The sequence below is a fragment of the Mesoplodon bidens genome (genome assembly GCF_964165515.1).
Source record: "Mesoplodon bidens genome assembly, contig: HAP1_SCAFFOLD_231, whole genome shotgun sequence".
Taxonomy (NCBI): Eukaryota; Metazoa; Chordata; class Mammalia; order Artiodactyla; family Ziphiidae; genus Mesoplodon; species Mesoplodon bidens.
This window is the reverse complement of record NW_027671346.1, coordinates 460,654-483,455: the sequence shown is the minus strand read 5'-3', so window position 1 is coordinate 483,455 and position 22,802 is coordinate 460,654. Positions and strand designations below refer to the sequence as shown.

Sequence of the window (22,802 nt, the reverse complement as noted above, 5' to 3'; positions counted from 1 at the left end):
GCTTCTTCAACACAATCTCATCAGCCTCTAGTTAGGGGACGGTGTGCTTGTTTCTTACGCGGTTTAAGAATTGAGTGCTCGTCTGTTGCCCCACACCTTTAGCTTCTTTGGAACATGAGCTTCTGGAGTGCTGATCTGTCACTTCATTCTTTCTGGCCGCCTCCTTCCTTCTCCTTTACCTGGTTCTGTCCATTCCCTGAGTCTCATGCAATTATACCATCTGGCCGACCTTTTGGTTACTCCAGACCAGCTGTTCTCAACTCTGGCTGCACGTTAGAATCACTTGGGGGTTGAATTTGTCTTTGTTGGATTCTAGGTGTGCATATATTTAAACATACCTTAAGTGACCTGTACATAGAGGGGGTAAGAAACGGATAACATCTGTTAAATGGGATCAACTCCTTCCTTTTTCTACCTACCTAATCTAGCTTCTTCCTCTTTTGGTGATTCTCAGAGAGAAAATAGGGGGTTCCCTTGGGCGGTTGTTGGCTTTCAAGCCTTTGATCTGACAATGCATTCATAACTCTCTGGGAGTGTGGTACCCACCCTACAGGCTTATAGTCACTCTTAGAGGTCACAGGATGAACACGAGGTACAGCGTGATTTTTCGCTTGCTTTATAATTTTCTCTATATCACTCTTTCATTCATAGTTTAGAAACAGTAGATGAATTATGTAGGCTTTTTAGACTCCTCAATAAAAGGAGAAGGGGAAAGGGAGCTCTAGGTTGAAGAAATTTGCATAGAAAGAAAGTATGCCCCAGTCACTGCACATTTCAAGATATGTGATATCAGTATTTGAAATGTTTTTGAGTCTGGTTCTTTTTAAAATACTTAGGGGCATCCTGGCTGTAAAGACACAAGGCATTTTGCACAGGTTGTTTAAGCTCATGGGAAGACAGTCATAAAGCCCATCTTCCATATCCACCTTCTGTTGGGTATTGAGAAAACTCTTTTCTCTTCATCTAAGCACCTGTGTTGAATTTGGTAGCTGTGGTGTTTGGACTGATTCAGCAGTAATTAATCTCCAGGCTAATTATGAGCTCTGTTGTCATTTTGCTAGATGTAATTAAACTGCATAGCTGGAGAAAGTTGGGGAACTCTGGTTTCCAAGAAAACTCTTCCCTGTAACTTGGCAAGGAGCTCTAGAGTGTCAACATAATCAGCCAATTAAATATAAGCTGGAAGCCCGATGTCCTTCAGGATGAGTTTCCGTGAAGAAGACAAGTGTATGTTCACAAGAGGCACCTGCTGTTTTACTGCTGCCTTTTTGGAAAGAGCTTGGAGTATTCTAGAGGTTTTCTCTCATTAATCCTCTTGATAGCTTTATTAAACAGGAAGCAGAGCAAACATTTTAGTCCCTTTCAAACAGATGAGATGATTAACATCGTGAAGGTCAACTGTCTTGTCAAAGAGCATAGTGACCACGGGTCAGAAGAAATTTCAGTAATGTATTTCCTTTAAAAATGTGATGATTGTCTACATAGATTTCTATAGCAACCATCAAATACATGATTATACTAGCATAAAGATATGAATTGGTGAATAAATTCTTTAAGTCTTTTGGGGCCAAGGTTCTGTTCCATTTTTTAGTCTAGGGTAAGGAGATACCCTAACAAACGTGGGTGTTGCTGAATCACACTGGCCTTGGCCTTGCTCAGAAGGGCCACTTTGAAGAGATGAGGAAGAAGGTGCATCTGGTCCGTCTTTCCATAAAAATCAGCCCTGGTAACCTGTTTGGCAAATAAGTTGCAGGCTTCCAATGCCTGACATAGGTAGAAAGACATATCGTACTTTGTTATTTTAAACAGGTTTTAATGCTTTACTCTATCTCTGAGCAGACTCTTTGCCTTGGTGTGCACAGAATACATGGTCAAGGAGAAAGCATTTAAAGCATGGGACAGCTACTCTCGTTGCTGTGTTTCCAAAAGCATGTGTGGGTGTGTACATGGGCTCCACCAGTGATACTCAAGAACTCAGGATGATTTGGGGAGGTACATTGACTCATATAGGTAGAGTTTTATACTGTTGGATATTTTTCATAGTTTTATTTATGGCAAGGGATTTCCATTTAAAAGAGTAAGGAATAAGAATGTCCTGTTGAAAATAAATTTATCTAAGTAAAACTGTGACCCATATAATTGTTAAATAAATAATGATATGGGTAACGTGTGGGTAGAGGCACAATTATGAAGGTGGCACTCGAATGACTAAGGTTTAGGTCACAGGGGCCTCTATCCGTTCTCTCCTACTCCTGGTAAGAGATTTACCTTCTTGATTCCTTTGCCTCTACAGTAATTCCACTTTGTTAAAGATGGGTCAGATAAGAAAACTAATGTGTTGTACCATTAAGTCACAAATATGTATTCCGTTGCTATTGCAATAATGAAAAGATAAGGAAAACCACACTTAAACTCTGCCTTGAGTCTCCGAATTAATTTTAGTGCCCAGTCATTTGACTAACAAAAGTTTGGGTCTTACAAACATATGACTTAGTGCCTATAATAACCACAGATTATGATTATTCCCTGAGAGTGTTTCTTCTTTCCCTGCTCTGCTGAAAACAAACAGCCATAGTAAAAACTCGGTTTCTTCCTAACCATGGACAAACTAAATGGCAAGAGATCCAGGCTTTGCATATTGACTTTGGCTTTGGAAAAATAAGGGAAACTCTAAAGGACAATATGCCAGTCCACATTTCCTGACACACACAACACGGATAATCTCACTTACCTTGTGCTAAGTGAAAGAAGCCAAACTCAAAATGTTACATACTTGTTGATTACATTTATATGACTTTCTGGACAAAGTCAAACTATGGGGACAGAAAACTTATTAGTGATTGTCAGGGGGCTACAGGTTGACTTCCAAGGGGCAGGGAAAAATTTTCAGGATGCTGGAACTATTCTCTATCTTCATTATGGTGGAGGTTGTAAGACTATATCCATTTGTCAAAACTCTTAGAACTGTACGCTAGAAAGGGTGAATTTTACTGGCTGTAAATTATACCTCAATAAACCTGACCGAAGAACCAATAAATGTTCTTAGTGTTCCATAAGAAGAATTACAAGTAAAATATGAAATAATAGTCAAACCAAAACGAAAAGCCACAAATACCTGCAAATCATTTCTTGAGGGTGGAGAAAATCAGTCTCAAATTGCAAATTGATTTACCTTGATAGACAGCCTCTTAATCTGTATGTCTAGAGTGAAAATATCAAGTGTATCCTTTTATACAAACTGTTTCCATTCAATCTTTTTTTTTGTTCACGACTAGATTCATTTCAGCCCTACTGCTCCTCATAGTTTGAACAATTTATCATGGCAAAGCGTGCTTTCTCTGGTCGGGTATTATATTAGTACATCGCTGTCAATGATTGCCCTGTAGCAGTTTTTTTCATATAAAACACACTCTACCTTTGGTACAATTAGGGAATGCCTAAGAGTGGAAATGATGGAGAAATTAGGAACATATAAACTTTTGGAGATAACGTACTCCGAATTAGTTCGGAATGGCCAACTTTTAAAATAGTGTGATCAGGTACAGATAAGGTTTGTAGCCCCTCTTACCTTGCATGTCCCCCTGTCCCCATGCTCATGAGATTGTATGGAAAATTTTGGCTCCCCTGGGTGTCTTCAGTCTGTGAGTTCCTTAGGAGCAAGAGACATATTCATTTTTGTATCCTATTTCCTAGCACAGTGCTTGTAGGAACTAAAAATTGCTTCTGAATGAATAAGTGAAAACTTATGGCTTTCTAATGATCTTAAATGAATCATTACCATGTAAAAACGGACTTTTGCAAGGAGTTGGGCAAGTGACATGAATTCTGACATGCCAAGATGGACACATGAGGCCATATGTCTGTGATACTGTAGGTGTAGCTTTTCTTGGAGGCATGTGGCTGGACTTGAAGTCTTCTTGAAACTTGTTCTAGTTGCTGGTTGGTTAAAGTAAGAACTACTCAAAGCTTTTAATGCATTCATTAAAATTTGTTTAAAGTAGTATAATAATGAAAATTAAGTCATTTAGGAAAAAAATGATGCATTTTTAAAGGTTCCTCTGCCTTGCAAATATAATGAATTATCAAAGGTTACACATATTTTATAGACACTGTTTTCTTTCTTTTTCTTTTTTTTTTTTGCAGTATGCGGGCCTCTCACTGTTGTGGCCTCTCCCGTTGCGGAGCACAGGCTCCGGACGCGCAAGCTCAGCGGCCATGGCTCACGGGCCCAGCCGCTCCGCGGCACGTGGGATCTTCCCGGACCGGGACACGAACCCGTGTCCCCTGCACCGGCAGGCGGACTCCCAACCACTGCGCCACCAGGGAAGCCCTAGACACTGTTTTTATAGGACTAATTGACTTTCTTTTGAAGCACTGGTATATTGTTGCCAATTCAGATCATTCCATAGTTCAAATAAGAGGTCCCTTTTCCTCATGGCTTTTTAGGGAAGTCTTTTAAAGTAATACATGAAAATCTGATTAATATATAATCTAGTTTTCATAATTGTATCTGTTGTGATTCAAGGACTGATTTAAGATTTCTATTTCATTTTATTTTTCTTGTTTTGTGGCAATCACAGACAGTTAGCCATGTTCACCTTCTGATACCTATGACACAATTTTCATATCACAGAAGGCAGAACTCACCTTACCAAGCCCTCAGGATTGTTTACTGATTATAGACTCAGTTAATTCTTCTCAAACAGTGCAAACAGTCAAGGTCAGCTCCTTTTTGTTGATTTGTTTCCAAGAGGCCTCGTAGGATACTGCCCACCTCTGTAGCTCCATTTCACAATTGATCTTGGCTGTGTTTCCCTTCACACATTGTATTTATCATCATTTCACTTATCCCAGACTTACTAATCAATACATCAATTAACAAATATTTGCTGAGTTCTTTTTGTGGTGGCACATGATATTTATCTTGCCCAGGAGACATTGCCTTTCCTATGGTAACTACATTTAGGTTTCCCTTTGGGGCGTCTCTCCCTACATCTCTCAGTCATGTGCTTTGGAAGCAGCAGAGCTCCAGCAGTGGGCACATGACTCAGACTGGCCAATCAGTGTAGTCCATTTCTCTGGCCCCAGTGAATTGTGTGGTGATGGGCACACGACATGAAACAGTCCATTAGGAATGAATTCCATGACTTTGGACTAAAACTGTTGGGAAGAGAAGCTGTCTTTCTCCCAGGGTTACTAACCAGGTGCAGTATTTCTGGGGCTATCTTTAATCCCACTATTAGAGGATCTTTGAAGAAGGAAGCCAATATAGAGAAAACCAGACCCAAGGAATGGAGAAAGAAATTCTTATGTCCCTTTAAAAAGCCTGATCCGGGCTTCCCTGGTGGCGTAGTGGTTGAGAGTCTGCCTGCCGATGCAGGGGACATGGGTTCGTGCCCCGGTCTGGGAGGATTCCACATGCCGCGGAGCGGCTGGGCCCGTGAGCCATGGCCACTGAGCCCGTGCGTCCGGAGCCTGTGCTCCGCAACGGGAGAGGCCACAACAGTGAGAGGCCCGCGTAGCAAAAAAACAAAAAACAAAAAAGCCTGATCCAACTGTGTCTGAAGCTGATATCAGGCTACACGTGTACCTTAGAACATACACAATTTCTGTCCTTCACTAAAAAGGACTACTGATTAAAATGCTCACATGTGCAAAGATTCTGAAAAATACAAATTTCTGGTTTCCAAGGGTTTACAATAGATCAGAAAGAATAAAATAGAATCATATCAAGTTAGCATTACTCTTCAAAAGTATGCTATTTTTTCTCTCTATCCCTGAAATTATTCAGGATTGTTTGCATATATTCCTTTCTTCAAAGATAGATTGCAGAGAAGAGAGCCTGGTCTTCTATTCACCTCCTTTTTCTTAATATCTAGCAAAGTGCTTGTACATGGAAAATAGTCAATAAATTTTTATTGAATTTATCTGAAAAGACAACTAATGGTACTCAGGGATTTATGGTAAATGCCAAATGAGTAGTTTAGATCATGACATCCTATTTTATGTTAAATCACATTTTTTGTCCTCTGGGCCAGGTCTTCATTCAGATTGCTACCACTAGATAATTTGTGTTTTGTTTTGCTTTCTTGAGCAAAGCCATGGCTCAATACTAGACAGAGGCAGCTTTGTGGGGATAGAAGAAGGGGAATTGAGAAAGCCTCCAGGGATTTATGTTTTACAAGGAATATGCTCCATTATCAAAATAATGTTAAATTATCTTGTTCACTTAACTTTAAATTGATAAACCATAAAATTTTAATGAGGAAAAGAGAGAGGAAGATTCACTCCCAATAATCAAAAGTATATGCAATAACAACATCTTGATCATAATCATTGTTTTTGACCTTTCCTAGCTCAAATAACTCAGCCACTTTTACATAGTTGCAGTGTAGAACCATTTTGTCACTAGTTAATTAGAACCAAATGCCCTGACAAGGTCTGATTCTTTCTTTATTCTCAGAGCTGTGAATCTTTTTTCTTCCTGGACCAAACTAAAGTGAACTTCGTTCCTGTCTGATATTTATCCAGCTTCAAAAGTGGAAGCACCTGAAGCTACTTTGTTCAAGGTAAGTGAACTAGATATCTGCAGTTAATATTTGTTTCTTTTAAATTTTAATCGACACAGGCATGTGTGGTCTTATATGAGGATGCATATAAAACAATGCTCAAAACAATGCTTTTATTACAGTAGCTAAGATTCACAGAAGGAACTGAAAATGCATGAGTGATATTCAACACCTCTATCTTTTTCTCTTGGGTTATGTCATTCTATAGGATGAAATAATGATGGTTAAAGTTTAATTCGTTTCTATGTTTTTTTTAACAACTTTATTGGAGTATAATTGCTTCACAGTGGTGTGCTAGTTTCTGCTCTATAACAAAGTGAATCAGCTATACGTACACATATATCCCCATATCTCCTCCCTCTTGCGTCTCCCTCCCACCCTCCCTTCCCCACCCCTCTAGGTGGTCACAAAGCACTGAGCTGATCTCCCTGTGCTATGCGGCTGCTTCCCACTAGCTCTCTATTTGACATTTGATAGTGTATATATGTCCATGCCACACTCTCACTTCACCCAGCTTACCCTTCTCCCTCCCTGTGTCCTCAAGTCCATTCTCTACGTCTGTGTCTTTATTCCTGTCCTGCTCCTAGGTTCTTCAGAACCTTTTTTTTTTTTTAGATTCCATATATATGTGTTAGCATATGGTATTTGTTTTTCTCTTTCTGACTTACTTCACTCTGTATGACAGACTCTAGGTCCATCCACCTCACTACAAATAACTCAATTTCGTTTCTTTTTATGGCTGAGTAATATTCCATTGTATATATGTGCCACATCTTCTTTATCCACTCATCTGTCGATGGACACTTAGGTCACTTCCATGTCCTGGCTATTGTAAATAGAGCTGCAATGAACATTGTGGTACATGACTCTTTTTGAATTATGGTTTTCTCAGGGTATATGCCCAGTAGTGGGATTGCTGGGCCATATGGTAGTTCTATTTTTTGTTTTTTAAGGAATCTCCATACTGTTCTCCATAGTGGCTGTATCAATTTACATTCCCACCAACAGTGCAAGAAGATTCCCTTTTCTCCACACCCTCTCCAGCATTTCTTGTTTCTAGATTGTTTGATGATGGCCCCTCTGACTGGTGTGAGGTGATACATCATTGTAGTTTGGATTTGCATTTCTCTAATGATTAGTGATGTTGAGCATCCTTTCATGTGTTTGTTGGCAATCTGTATATCTTCTTTGGAGAAATGTCTATTTAGGTCTTCTCATTTTTGGATGGGGTTGTTTTTTTGATATTGAGCTGCATGAGCTGCTTGTAAACTTTGGAGATTAATCCTTTGTCAGTTGCTTCAAATATTGGCAAATATTTTCTCCCATTCTGAGGGTTGTCTTTTCATCTTGTTTATGGTTTCCTTTGCTGTGCAAAAGCTTTTAAGTTTCATTAGGTCTCATTTGTTTATTTTTGTTTTTATTTCCATTTGTCTAGGAGGTGGGTCAGAAAGGTTCTTGCTGTGATTTATGTCATAGAGTGTTCTGCCTAGGTTTTCCTCCCTTTCTATGGTTTTATTAGATAACTAACATCATAGGTTTTTCATGAGACGGACCCCTGAAATAAGTTTGAATTTCAGCACCGCCATTTGTCAGAGCTGTTAATTGTAGACAAGTCACTTACCTTTGCCAACCTGTTTTCTCATCTGTTCCTCATGGAGTTGCTGTGAGGACCAAGTATTCTAATGTACGTGAGGTCAAAGGACAATGGTAGTAGTAGCAAGAGCTACAGATTAGCTGGAGTAGTAATTCTGTACAAGCTTTCCCTATATCCTCCCTAGGAAACTTGATGTAAAGGCAATTCCATTTTTCCCCAATGTTGAATGGGCCATATGGCTGGCTAGGCCCCCTCTTTCTTCACATTCCGCCTGTGTCCCTCAGGGATGTGTATGCGGTTGAACTGGTATCCTTCCAGGATGGAGGGAAACTGTTCTTCAGTTCAGGGTACACCTCTAGGAAACATGAGAATGACAAATAATAAAAAAGAACCAGCCCCAAATGCTGTCAAATTGTGAGTACAAAACTAATGTTGGTTTTCATGTCGCTGAATTTTTTGTTAAAGGAATTAAATTCTAACAAAACTAGCTTTGGTCAAAGAAGTTGACCCAATTTCATACAAGAAATAAGGATGTTACTGGGAATTGAACAGTTTATTGCTAGAATAATAAAGACGACAAGAGGAAGAATTATGGTCTCTTTTGTTCTCTCTTGAATCCCAGCTAGTAAAGTTGTGCCTGGACTATAAGAGGTGCTCAGTATATAATTATTGAATAAATGAGTGAATGCTGCTAAAAAAAAAATAACAGGTGGACTTGGGCTGATTTTTAAGCATGATAAGTGTGCCATGTAAAATAAACTAGATAGAAGCAACATAGTTAAGCCAGGAAGCTGAAATTCCTCTTCTCTGAAGATCTCTAAGAGCAGGTTCAACTCCCATTTCTCCAAGATCCTGTCAGTTTACCTTTTGAAAAGAGGATAGGCCAGATATATTCTGAGGTTGAAAGGCTCTAGAACTCTCATGGAAAGTTCCATATATGTGTGAAAGGTCTTTCGTCATCTTGGAACTTGGAGAGCTTTGCCAGGCACCACAAATATTTATCCACAGTTAGTCTTTTACCCCCAATCATGCCTTAAGACAGATTTTCCTGCTACAGATCCATTTTGCTTCTGACACTCTTTTGTTGCAAGCCACCAGTTACCTGTGTGTGCAGGTGATAATGACCCCAGTGATATTTATTCATAGTTCACTTTTCCTTCACAGAAAGCAGGAAACAGTTCCTCATTAGTATCTGGGCCATATGTAAATAGCTGAATGACATTGTTGCTTTCTGTCCGCAAAGGAGAGAAATTTTGCTCAGGGTTTCACGGATAATACTGATTTTTTGGTGTCCCAGATCATGTTCAGGATATCATCATACACTGTGGTTCTACTTTCCTTTTGAAAATAATGTAGTAGATCAAAGTACTTATTTCTTTTATGTGAATAATGCTTTATACATTTAAACTCCTAATATGAAACAAGAATATTTATTAAAAGATTTCATGGAAATTTGGGGTAGAAAACAGTGCTCCTTTTATAAGCAATTGGAAATCAAATGGTAATTATTTTGAGAAAGAACTTTCTTATTACCATGGTGGGCTACTGACAATTGTTTAGGATAAGGTAACTAATAATTAAGTGACTATATTTGTTGCCCAAATCTCTGAAAATGGACAGGTTTCATGTTAAATGGTCTAATGTATATGAAGCCAAAGCACAATTTTTGTTGTTTTTCTGGTTTGATTACTTAATAGATACAGTACCAGAAACAAACCACAGCCTAGAAGCCCCCATCATAGCTAGAATACGTCTCAGGAAGACATAATTGGAAGATAAGTTTGAACCAATGAAACCCACAGAGCAGAAAGATACCATTACTGATTTAAAGATCATATATCTTATACACTTTAAGATAAAGTTGATGAATCTGAAGGACCCAGATCAGTAAAACCAATTTAGTCACATTGCATATGTAAAGAAAAGACAATGGGTCTAGTGAAACTAAGATGACTAACATAGCAAAAGACTTCAGTGCTCTCTAGTTTGCTTTGAAGGTATAATTTATGAAGATGCTTTAAGGTCATATGTAACACAAATGACATTATTTCTAGAGATATATTTGTGCTCTGTAGGATTCATGAGTAATAATGCCTGGAGCACTCCAACAAAGGTAGTTGCATGAATTAATGGAGCAATCTGGGCATCAGTCCAATAAAAATGTTGGCTGAATGCTTCCTTGGGGGGAAAAGATGCTGAGAACAGGAGAGTTATAAGCAATTGATGCTGGTTAAATAGAACATCTTCCTTACTCTTTTCAGCTTGCTTCTGAACTAAGTCAGCTGTGTGTCTTTGAGAGAGGAAGAAGAAGACTTTAAGGGGCAAGTTTACTTTAATGCAAAGAGTCAATTTTCAAGTAACGTACTTCTTTTTGGGTAGACTGACCTGAGTATGAAAACCCAGGCTTACTAGCAAGCCCTTAGTTATAAAGTCTCTGCATTTAATGCTGATATCTCAGATTTATGCTGCACACTTCCTATAAGATCAAAGTACAATATGTAATTCTCAATTTCAATGCAACTACATATTTGAATAAATTTATTTTGTGTTGGGAACAGTGGGAAGAAATGGAATCAGTTAACCAGGTCTAATAGGAAGAGTTCCCTTCTCTCTTGGCTTGAGGTCTTCCATGGGGACATAAAGAAATAAAAACTCTAGGCTCATAAGAACTTCTGTGTCCCACTTGCCAATCAAAAATAGAAGGCAACTGGTTGTCTTTAAGTGATTGGTAGTGGGCATGGAAGAAAGGAGCATGCTGTGGAATAGCTGGGCTGGGTGGAGTGTCACATGCTTTTTAGAATTGGTCTGAAGGTCACTCTCTCCATTTATAGCCATGGAACGGATGGAGACCAAATTCAGTGTCAGAATGTTTGAAATCCATCCTTATTCTATAACTTTCTAGCCATGTTACTCAGGGCAGGTGGCTTAACTTCTCTGAGGAGAAGTTTAACTTTTTAAATTTACACAATTGGAAAAATAAAACTCTCCTCTGTGTCTTACAATCATTTCCTGAGACGCTATTGAAATAATGTATGCAGATGTGTTTTGCTGGTTGAGGAGAACTATGCCATTGTGAAGTGTGGACATTATTATTCTCTCTAATGGAAAGCTCCCTGAGGGTTTATACCGTTCATAAACCTCTTCCAGCTGCCTACTTTATTCCCCAAACCCTCCTCCTTTGGCTCTTCTTGTTGTTCTAATTACATCCAGGAGGACAACTCCATTAGGAATTAATGAGCTTGAGTACCTTCATTTGCCATCTGCTCCCCTCCCCCTTTTAACAAATGAAGGTGTGTCTCAGCCTCAAGACCTTATGTTGACTGTAGCCAGGCAGATGTAGCCAGCGTGATTCAGATGAGAAAGATTCTTTATTCCATGGTACCAAGGTCACATTTGGATTTGGTGCTGCTTTTGGAAGCCAGATGGCGACTGGAAGGTGAGAAGAGCCTCTGTTTAGAGCCCTGCTATGGAACACACTGGCCCCACTGGCATTCATTTATTCAAGCAGGCATTTATTCATTCAATTAACATTTACTGTGTCTGTTATATGCCAGACACTGTGCTAGATGGCAAGGATATAAAGTTGAATGAGACGGACTCTTTTCCTTGAATTGCTCACAGCCTACTGGAGGAGATAAATACATGTATCCAGGTAACTATAGTGCAATATTTGATGTGCTCTAATAGTCCTATAGCACTGAGTCTAGGTTCAGATATAGGGAAAGTTAGAAGAGCTGAATTGCTCTCACAATTGGGGCTTTTCAGAGAAAGGACTGTCTTCTCAGTTGCCTCCATGTCTATTAGCAAAAGGAACTGGTTTGTGGACCAGTAAGTATCTAGCTGATAACCCCCAATTGCACATCTCTCTTTTCCTTTATTCCTGTGTCTGCTGTGTCCAGTTTGGGAATCACCTAGGACATAACTGCAATACTGGAAAGATTTGCAAATGTAGAGAATAATAATCTCCCCATCTCTATTTATAATAACTGTGTACCATCTATTGTTTAATGAAGAGGGTGGTAATTAGGGTCCTAATAGATAACAGATGGCACACAAAACTGTTACAAGGGTGTGAGTACAGCCCCATAGGAGGGATTGTGCAGGAATCTGGGGCTAGGAGCAGCTGAGCTGAGACAATCTCTATGTCCAAAGGGAAGAAGAGAGGGATCAGTTTCAGGACCCCAGCAGAAAAAGGACCCCTGGAGAATTGGTCTTCTTGAGAGGTACAGTAACCTTCAGTAAAAGGTCATAGTTAGCCCACTTGGAGGCTATCTAGCAGGGAGAAAGCCAGGGAAACAAATCCCCTGCCTTCACTTTCCTCCTCCCTCCCTCCCTCACATCTCTCTGATACTCTCCATGGCCCAGACCCAGCTAGAAGTCTCAGGGGCTGGGATCCTGTCAACCTCACCCTTCCAGTTCACCAGAGAAGGGTGGAGAGGGGACCTGGGAGGGCAAACAGAAGATAACCACCCAGGAGAGATCAGGATCCTCACCTGTAACATGACTGTGTAAGAATGTAGACTTGCCTGCCCCCAAAAGTTATGTTAATTATGTATATATGCGTATATATATGTGTGTGTGTGTATATATATATATAACATAACTTTTTATGCACATTTTATTATGCCTATATATACACATATATATGCACATATATACATGTGTGTTTTCTTAAAATAATAGCACACAAGTTCTGTACAGTAAGTCCCCTACATACAGACCTTCAAGTTGTGAACTTTCAAAGATGCAAACATGCATTCGCATGTCCAATCACGTAAGTTCAAGTGTCTGGGGTAAATTGTCACGTGCATGCATCTTCTACGAGTGGTTGTGCTTTTGTGTAGTTTACAGAACTGTATAGAGGACAGTAGTACAGTATCTTTATTTCAAGCCCAGGCTGTCCAGAAGCAAGCGTAAAAGCATAGGTAAAGTAGCTGGTACTACTGTACTTTTCAGAGTACTGTACTGTAAGATTAAAAATGTTTTCTTTATTTTTTCTGTTTGTTTTGTATGTATTATTTGTGTGAAAAGTATTATAAACCTATTTCAGTCCCGTACTATATAGCCGAGTTGTTAGTTGGGTACCTAGGCTAACTTTGTTGGATTTGCAAACAATTTGGACTTAAGGAACGCGTTCTCGGAATGGAACTCATTTGTATGTAGGGGACTTATTGTTTAACTTTCTTACTTGAGATGCTTTACCAAACACTCTTTTTCTTTCCTTTTTTAAAATACTTTCTTAGTTATGGAAAATGTCAAACACACACATACATAATAAATCCCTAGATGCCCATTATTTTGCTTTAGTACTTATCAATTCATGACCAATCTTGTTTCATCATGCTCGCGTCCAATCTTCATAATCCTATGATTTTGAAATACATCCCATGTTTGGCTTTTGTTAGGCCAAAGGCATGTTAAAGCTATTTTTTAAAATGAATCCCCTTTCTCAATCACAAATTAAGCATATATTTTTAAGAGCTGAATCATAGTCAGTAATTAATATATTTTAAAAGGTCAGTCAGCCTCTCTTAATCCTAGATTGTTTTAAAATGATAAATGATTGCAAAACACAATGAATAACATGATTTATATAACTGTTTACTGTGTTATAGTTTAAAAATACTGGCTTATACCTTTTTTTTTACCTCTTTTTCTTTTCATTGTTTGGTAGTTAACTAAATTCCTAAATGACGATTTCTTCCGTTTTATTTATCCCCCACCCCTATATTGGGAAACTATCATGGGGTACCATTCAGTATATAGAACATTGTTCCCCTCTGATTTGTAATGTCCCATCTTCCATATATCAGATTTCAATACATGCATGGGCCTGTGTTGGGCACCTCTTTTTATTCTGTTGGTTTATTATTTTTTTAAATCATTGTGCCAACATCATACTTTATAATATACTATAAAGTATCACTTTATAATAATTCTTCATATCTGGCGTTTGGAGTCTTTAGACGTATCCTAGCCTTTCTTGGCCCGCTCTTCCATATAAATAGGTTCAGCTTGTCAAACTCCATGGGGAAAAAATCCTATTGGTCTATGGCAGTTGATTTCTAAAATGATCTGAACTACAAAACATATTTGTTGAGAACTTTGAAAGTTTTCTAGAAGTTTATGAACTGAAGGCTTCATGAGGCTTAAGACAAGCAGGAATAAAATATGATTTTCTCTTTGTGCATGTGAAGGCTTGATTAAAAGAAAAAGAATATATTTTTGTAATATTTGTGTGTCAAGCATAGGATCCATATCTTTTTGTTTAATGTAGTTTTCTACTCACTTTAAGATCTTTCTTTGCAATATGGGCTCTCAGTGACTAAAAAGGCAAGGTTGAGAAGAAATGAGAAATGATTGACAGAAGATCTCAAGAGCTCAATGGTCTCAAAAAATATGCACCATGGACCCAAGGGGCAATGCATAGAAGGAATATATTAATTGGCTGGTGATTTGAAGATATTAATGATGAAGACCATGGCTGCAATACAGCTGAGTCACCAGTCATTTAAAAATGTAGGATCTGAATGCTTAGGAATTGTATTAGTTATCTGTTTGCTGAGTAACAAATGAGTGGCTTAAAACAACCCAGGTTTTATGGGTCCGGAGTCCAGGCACTGGGTCCTCTGCTTGGGGTCTCACCAGGCTCTGATAAACGTGTTGGGTGGACCACATTTTCATGTGGACATCAGCCTGGGGGGGAATGCACTTCCATGCTCATTCAGGTCGTTGGCAGAATTCATATCCTGGTTGCTCCAAGACTGGGGTCCCCAGCTTTTTGCTGATTGTCACTGGAGGCCACCCCAGATCCTAGAGGCAATGCAGTTCCTCCCTGTGGGCTGCTTCGGTGTGGCTGCTTGCTTCAGCCAGCAAGGAGGGTCTCTGGCCTGTAGAAGGCCCGGTGCCTCTTTTATGAGCTTTCACCTGATTAAGGCCACACAGGATAATCTCCTTTTTGATTTACCCTTTTGACTTGGGACCTTTATAACATCTGCCAAACCCCTTCACCTTTGCCATACTCAATTGTTTAGAAAAAAGTCACAGGTCCTGTCTATGCTCAGAGGGAGGTGGTGATCATACAAGGTGTCAACACCAGGCGAACAGAGTCATAGGGCCACGCTAGAGGCTCTTTGCATAGGGCTAAAATAAAATGGCAGAAAAATTGTCATCTGTGGTCACAGTTCTGGCCACCTGGTTCTTTAAAAGGAAAGGGCGTTTCTGGGATGAGACCTGCAGAGGCAGAGGTGTTAGGGTGATGTGGGTGCAGCCCGTTTTGCCTTGTGTTTGTGAGAAGCAGAAGGAACACACATTGGCCTCCCCGAGCTTTCAGGGTATCTGTGCTGTAGGGCTTGGGAGCTTGCTGTGGGCTGTCTCCCCTTCAGAGCAGTAGATGTGGGGACGCAGCCACGTGGCTCTGACGGGCAGGCAACACGGATCTCCTTGCAGTCAGCAGCCCAGGAAAGAGTTAAGCCTTGGCTTTTGTTCCTGAGCTAGGAGATTTTGATTAGGTGCTTAATTGCTATTGGAACCTCGTGTGTAGGGTACACGCTTAGCGACCTGAGACAGTCAGAGACCGAATTTAGTACCTACTCTTAGGCCTGCTCCCAAGGACGAGAAGAAAAGGAGTTTTGAGGTACATTGTTGGCACAAACGCTGGGTGAACAATCACCTTCCTGGCCCAGCAGCAGTTTCCTGGTGCAGGTGATTCTCTGGCATTTGTGCTGTACAGCTCCCTTCACCTTTCTGGCCCCAGCCTGTAAAAAAATTCTGGCACAGCAGGGAATTAGTGCCTAATGGCAAGAGAAAAGGAAATTAGCACTTCCTAACAGCTAACCAAACACAAAAGCGTCCCCCAGCCTTGCACGGAACACCTCTGACCATCCATCCCTCTATGGCCAAGCCCTGCACCTTACAATTTGTGCTTAATTATACAGGAAAAGAGAAATCTGTTCCTCTGGGAGAGCCTCTGAGAACCTGTTGGGGAAAGCTTTCAATTTTAATTACAGAAGAAATACTGGCTGAGGCAATGGTGAGAAGGAATTACCTTTCCTTTTCTTCTGATTTTGCAAAACAGCTGGCAGCAGACACTGGCACATAGAAGGTGTGTAGGAAATGTGGGTCCAATAAATGAATAAATATGTGAATGAAAAAACAAGTGTGAAACACTTACACAAGAATATTCTTCTTTCAAAAGAATAATGAAAAATAATTTCATTCAATAAGAGTCATTCTTAGTTACTGATACATGACTCAGTAGTTCCCATTCAATTTAAAATGTTCCATTTTTTTCTGATACTTAACAAGTCATTAATTGAATGTTGCTCACTTTTAAGGCCAATCTGTGAGACATTATTTATCCTGTCTACTCTAAAGTTCCAGCATCAACGCAGGCGGGGCTTCACCATGTACTGATCATGGGACCTTGGCCTCTCATTGCCTCAGTTTTCTCATTTGTAACATGGGTATAATAATAGGCTTATTTCATAGGCCTATGAGGAGGAAAACCTCATATATATTTGTGTGTGTCTATATATATGTATTTAAACAGTGTCTTAGAATAGTGTCTGGCACATGATAAGCATTACAGAGTATTGACTGCTGCTACTAGTACTGTTATTATGAGAACTAACTGTTGAGAATAATCCTTCATATACTGGTTTATTCCACTCAAGATAAAGGAAACTAATAGAATATTAGAAATCAGATTAAACACAGAAAGCCAGTAAAATATACCAAGACAGAAGATGATGAGAGTGTAAAAGCATAGAAGAAAAAAAAACGGTTTTTGTTTTTGTTTTTCTTTTTTAAAGAAGGAAAAAGCCTAGAAATAGGACAAAAACTATTCGTTGGCTATACTGACATGGAGATCGCTGGTGACCTCCATAAGTAAAATTTCAGGACAGTGGGCAAAGAGATTACGGTGAGAGAAGTCAGATGGATGTAACTTATAGAGTAAATGGGACGTGAGGAAATGGAAACAATATATGAAGATAACAATTTTGAAAAGCTCAGACATGAATTGGCTAAAGAAGATATGCAGGGATTAGGGGAGGAGGGAGGCTTTCATGTTGCACGTATAGTTTTTAACATTTTAAGTTGGAGTTACTAGTCTAGAATGAGGTTGAATTTTGGCAAGAATCATTCATAAGGAGTAGATGGGTTGTAGAAAATGCAGTGCTGTGAAGTACTTGAGAAGATGAGAGGAAATGAAATGCTATCTGTAGTGCACATGGCCTTTTAACTTTAACTCCTGTAGTAAAAGGGAATACAAAGATCAATGCAAATGCTAATGGATTAATGGATTTGGCAGTGGACTATTTACTGACTTCTGTGTTCTTAATGAGTTATGAAGCACCTCACCGGCTCAGAATGAAGGAAGTAGAGAGGATGGAGGAACATTTGAGGAGGGCAGGTAAAGCTTCTCAGAAAATAGTCCTTAAGGAGAATTAGAAAGAACGTACTATAAGTCAGAGCACTATTTCCAGTCTTGAAAATCCATTTGAAGCTGGTGATTATTAATTTATTGGAATACCAATTTGCCCTGCCACATGATTTTTCTCCAGCTACCTGGATATAAGTTACACAGAGGCAGAAGAGAGTGAGAGATAACAATCGAGGGAAAATACAATTAGTATTTTTTTTACCTTTTTCTACTTCCCCGCTCCAACTCTGGGGAGCCTTCATGGACATGGCTGCCCTCCCAGCCTCCAGCAGCACTCTGTTATCAAAGAATTCAAAGAAATGGAACATAGGTTTCCCACTTATTAATTTAGCAAAATGAAAAATTTTATATAATGTCTTCTGTTGGCAAAGATGTTTGCAATATAATTTGGTTCCATCTTTTGACAAGTAATTTGGCAATGTCTAGCAAGATAAAAATGTTAATAGGTTTTTACACATTAATTCTAATTCTGGATGCTTATGCCAATAAATACTTTATAATCCAGAAAATTATTATATAAAGATGCTCATTGTCATGTCATTTGCAATAACAAAAAATTAGAAACACCTTTACTTGTTAACAGTAGGAAAACAGTTTAGGAAATTATATCCACTTAGTAGAAAATTACACAGTTACTATAGTATAATTACAAGATGATGGAGCCAAATAGAATAATGCTTAATAAAGAAAGAATGAAGAAAGCTGACCTAAAATTGTGTCTTCCTTATGACAGTAATTATGTAAACATATAAATATTTATTAAAACTTAAAACCAAAATAAGGTTTTAAAAGCTCTGTACCAGTAATGGGGATTTTATGTTTGTTTCAAAATATTTTTTAACATAACTCTTATAATTTTGTTTTTTCTACTCCTTTTCTTAAGAATTTCTGATTATTACCTCATTTTTCATTTCATAGTTTCAAATAAAGTCAGCAATTTTATCATCAGAGAAGATTAGACTTATTTGACAGTTCATAATTCCAAGTTATTTGGTTTAAAAAGACCATATACACTTGTAGGTGCTTTCAAAATAAAATTTCGAGAATTTTTTTTTTTTTTTGCTCAGTCTTTCCTAGTATGGAGATTAAGCAAACTACCTAAAATTGCTAGCCATTCTTTTTTCATTTTTGGCATTTTATTCAGTTATTCACAGAAATGATAACCAATGAGTCTGCAGTTGCCTCTGCCAATTTCTTAAATCCTCTATTATCCACAATATGAAACCATACTAATATGAATGCTTCCAGTATTTTCAGAGCTCTTTAGTTATTATACTTGAGCATTCTGTATGAAGTATCTTATGTAAGTGTAAAATTTAGACTCAACTTCTGGAAGCTTTTCATTTCTTAGTTCAAAAGTGAGAGATGCTTAATCCAGCCATATGATTAACAATTACTTGTATAGTAAGAAGCTCCTAAATTATTGTTTTATGGATACCTGGCAGTTTTCTTGCCATTACTCAGAAGTTCTCTATTAAACACATTCTCTCTCTCTCTCTCTCTCTCTCTCTCTCTCTCTCTCTCTCTCTCTCACTCTCACTCTCACACACACACACACACACACACAGTGATTAAAAGCACAGACTTTGGCATTATGAAGTCTAAGGTTCAATTTCCAGTTCTGTAGTTTCTGGGCCACTTCACTTTAGGCAAGTAACCTAATGTCTCTGAACCTTGTTATTTTCATCTGTAAAATGGACATTATAATCATATCAGACAATCCTCAAAACATCCGTAATGATTTTAGAGTTTCAGAGTCAGGTACAAGCAGGCACTCAGTAAATGGCTAGTGCTTTTATCACTTTATTATTATTTAGGTCTTGATTTTCCTTGAGTCTGTGAGTCCCCATAATGAAACGTAATTTCCAGTAGATTAACACCTGTTTTCACCAAAAATTTTAACTGAGTTCATTACTTTCTGTGCAACCCAGATTAGTTTTCTGCCTTTTTTTCTGTGCCGTATGTAGGTGTTCAATAGATTTATTTAATAAATGTATGAATGCATGAATGCATAGATGAATTTTTAAATGCTTCTTTTTGAGAAGGTAGAAGAAATGTGACACAGTAGAACAGATAAGAAAATAGTCCATGGAAAAAATGGCAAAGTCACATATGTGCCCAGGGCCAGCCTAAGAAGAATTGCGTTTTTTTTTTTTAAGGGAAAATGTGTTGAATAGCTTATTTTAATTATTTTTAAAAGTTAAGTACAGGGACTTCCCTGGCGGTCCAGTGGTTAAGACTTCGCCTTCCAATGCAGGGGGTGTGTGTTCAATCCCTAGTCGGGGAGCTATGATCCCACATGCCTCGCAGCCAAAATACCAAAACATAAAACTGAAGGAGTATTGTAACAAATTCAATAAAGACTTTAAAAAGTGGTCCACATCAAAAGAAAAGTTAAGTACAAAAATTTGCTGATGATTTACATATTTAGCACCAATAAAATAATGTGAGATTAGCTGTACTAAAACAGAATGTTGAGCTACATTCGAATTAAGTGACATTATATAGTCTAATTTTGTGGAAAACTTCTGAGATGGCTGATAAAAAGTAAGATGGTGAGTGACCTTTGAGCAGAAAAAGACAGAAAGAGAAATGGCCTTTTCTACATTCTATTGTGCCTCTAAGTAAAATGCTTGGTAATCTAGCTACAAAGCTATATGTCATTTGGCTATATGTCATTTGGCTTTAGGCACCTACTGTGATTTACCTTGTGAAGATCAGATTTTGCCATGGAGAGGCTTTGTAAAAGTATCACACATTCCAGTACCATTGGCAACCACAGCTACCAAAAACGCTAATTTAACTTGATGAACCTAATGTCAGAGGATAGTATCATTTCTTGTGGGTGTTTTCGGAAAAGGTGGGTAGGAAATGTATAAAAGTGAATACTTTGTTGACTGAAATAACAATTCATCATTTTGAAAACATTAAATACATTAAAGTTGTTATAGCATCAGGCGTTAATATTTCACTGTACTTTAGACATTGCCTACAATCAACGTTTTCTGCCCTTTGAAACAGAATCATGCTTGTGGTATGCATTAATCATATAAAAGATTAAACACTGAAAAGAAATTCAGCCTTTAAAGACAATTTGCTTTGATTTATTCAGTGGGTTCTTCCAAAAAGTTAATACCAAGAATTATTGCTTGTTGAATTGGAGTTACAAATTCTTTCAGGGTTACTTAGTATTTTCTTTAATATGAGTATCAAGGAAGGTAAAGCAAATTTACATATTTTTTAGGAAGTACAGGCACATACTCATAAAACAAGAAACACGATGTTTTTATAGACTTTATTTTTTAGAAATGTTTTAATTTTACAGAAAAATTGAGAAGAAGTGTTTCCATATACACTATACCCATTTCCCTCTATGATGATCCACTTCTATTAGTATGTTACATTGTTACAATCAATTAACAAATATTGATACATTATCATTTATTATAGCCCATCCATTAGTCCAGTTCCTTAGTTTTTACCTAATGTCCTTTTTCTATTCCAGGATTTCATCCAAAACATCACATTACCTTTAGTTGCCATGTTTCCTTAGGCTCCTCTTGGGTTTGATAGCTTCTCATAGTTTCCTTGGATGACCTTGACAATTTTGAGTAGTTAGTTTTTTGTAGGATGCCCACTACTAGAATTTGCTTGATGCATTTTTCATGATAATATTGGGATTATGTGTTTTGGGGAGGAAGACCACAGAGTAGAAGGGTCGTTCTGTCAGATCACATCAAGTGTACAAAGTATCAATATGCATTTTGAATGCTGAGGTCGACCTTGATCACCAGGCTGAGGTAGTGTTTTTCAGGTTTCTCCATCGTAAGATTACTGTTTTCCCATTTTCATGCTGTACTTTTTGGAAGGAAGTCAATATGCTCAGCCCACAACTAAGGAATAGGGAGTTATGCTTCAGATGGAGTACTACATAAACTATTTGGAATTCCTTTGCACTGGAGATTTATCTGTTCTCCTGCATTTATTTATGTATCCAATTATTTATTTATATCAGAAGAACTCATGGATTTTTATTTTATACTTTGGGTTATAATCTAATTCTACTTTAGTAGAATTAGTTCCTCAAATTGCTCTAGTCCTGACCCTTGAGAACTCTTTTCAGTTGGCTCTTGTGCCACTCTGAGGTATCCCCATCCTGTATTTTTTTTTTTTTTGGAACTTCCTTCCTTTCTGACACTATAAGATGGTCTTGTCTATAAATCTTGTATATTTACTGCCCTAGTCCTAGAATCAGCTATTTCTTCAAGGATAACTAGGTCTTTTTAGTGGAGAACGGTATTAGACAGCAGGATCTGGGTGTGGGGTGTGCTAATTGCTGCTCGGATGTCATTGCTTCTAGATCTTCTCAGCTGACAGAGCAAAGAGATAATATGTGTGTACATGACCCATGTATAGGCACATATCTATAAGTATCTCTCTACATAACCATGTGTATTAAGGTAATATGAAGCAATATTAAGCTAAACATGAACGTATATTGATGTTTCCAACTTTAATCTGTTACCACATAGATCATCTTAGCCTCATCTCTTGCTTATCTTTAAATTTCAACTCCAGCAAAACACTTGGCTTTTAGAAGTATGAAAATCAAATTGTAGCAACTTTGGGAAGCCACATCATCTAGCAGAATAATTCTTAAAGGGCAAGGTGTATATCATCAAATTTTAACTTACAGTCAGCAGTACTTTTTAACATCAGTAGGCCTCCAGACCTCTGCTTCCAAGAAGATGAAGTAGCCCATTTCTCCCAGGTTCTCCCACTTAAAACTAAAACCCTGGGCTTCCCTGGTGGCGCAGTGGTTGAGAGTCCGCTTGCCGATGCAGGGGACACGGGTTCGTGCCCCTATCCCGGAAGATCCCACATGCCGCGCAGCGGCTGGGCCCGCGAGCCATGGCCGCGGAGCCTGTGTGTCCGGAGCCTGTGCTCCGCAACGGGAGAGGCCACAGCAGTGAGAGGCCCGCGTACAGCAAAAAAAAAAAAAAAAAAAAAAAAAAAAAAACTAAAACCCTGAACATAACAACAAACAAACATAGGAAGACGCTGAAAGGTGGAAATGAGAAGGCAGACTTAACTAGGGACTTTGGGACTTGAGGAATAACATGGTGATGAGTCCCCTGTGTTTCCTGTTGCTTCCCATACATCCTGGAGAGGGTATTACAGGAACCCCCAATCA

General features: G+C 38.5%; 1 long non-coding RNA gene across 3 annotated transcripts in view; it reads left to right on the top strand.

Moving 5' to 3' along the window:
- The window catches only part of LOC308611536, a 185,325-nt gene that overhangs the window by 139,495 nt on the left and 23,028 nt on the right, over positions 1–22,802 (top strand). For all 3 annotated transcript variants that reach the window (XR_014014947.1, XR_014014948.1, XR_014014949.1), the window contains exon 3: positions 6,464–6,569. This is a non-coding gene — a long non-coding RNA (uncharacterized lncRNA). The remainder of the gene's footprint in view (positions 1–6,463; positions 6,570–22,802) is intronic.